The sequence below is a fragment of the Penaeus monodon genome, chromosome 24 (genome assembly GCF_015228065.2).
Source record: "Penaeus monodon isolate SGIC_2016 chromosome 24, NSTDA_Pmon_1, whole genome shotgun sequence".
NCBI lineage: Eukaryota > Metazoa > Arthropoda > Malacostraca > Decapoda > Penaeidae > Penaeus > Penaeus monodon.
In genome coordinates, this window is record NC_051409.1 from 39,177,317 (window position 1) to 39,177,781 (window position 465).

Genomic DNA, 465 nt, shown 5'->3' on the forward strand with positions numbered 1-465 from the left:
CATCGCATTCCGCGTCTCCTCGAGGGTCCCTCTGCGTCTCAAATCCCATAACAAACGCGCACCGGCGACGTTGAAGTTCATGCTTTATTACGGGGGAAATTGGGTTCGCCGGAGGAAAAAAAAGAGGGGAAAACAAGAGGAAAAAGAGGGGAAACAATTGAAGAAAGAGGGAAAACAAGAGAAAAAAGGGGGAAACAAGAGAAAAGGAGGGAAAACAAGAGAAAAAGAGGGGAAAGAAAAAGAAAAAAAAAGAGAAAAAAGAGGGGAAAACAAGAGAAAAAGAAAAGAAAAAAAGGAAACAAGAGAAAATAAGAGAAAAAATTGAAAAGCAAGAGAAAGAGGAAAAAAGGGGAAAAAATAAGAGAAAATAAGTTAAGACGTTAATAAAGAGAAGATAAAAGAGAAGAAAAGATGAAGAAAAGAGGAAGGGAAACAAAAGGAACAAATGATAAAAAAGAGGAAATA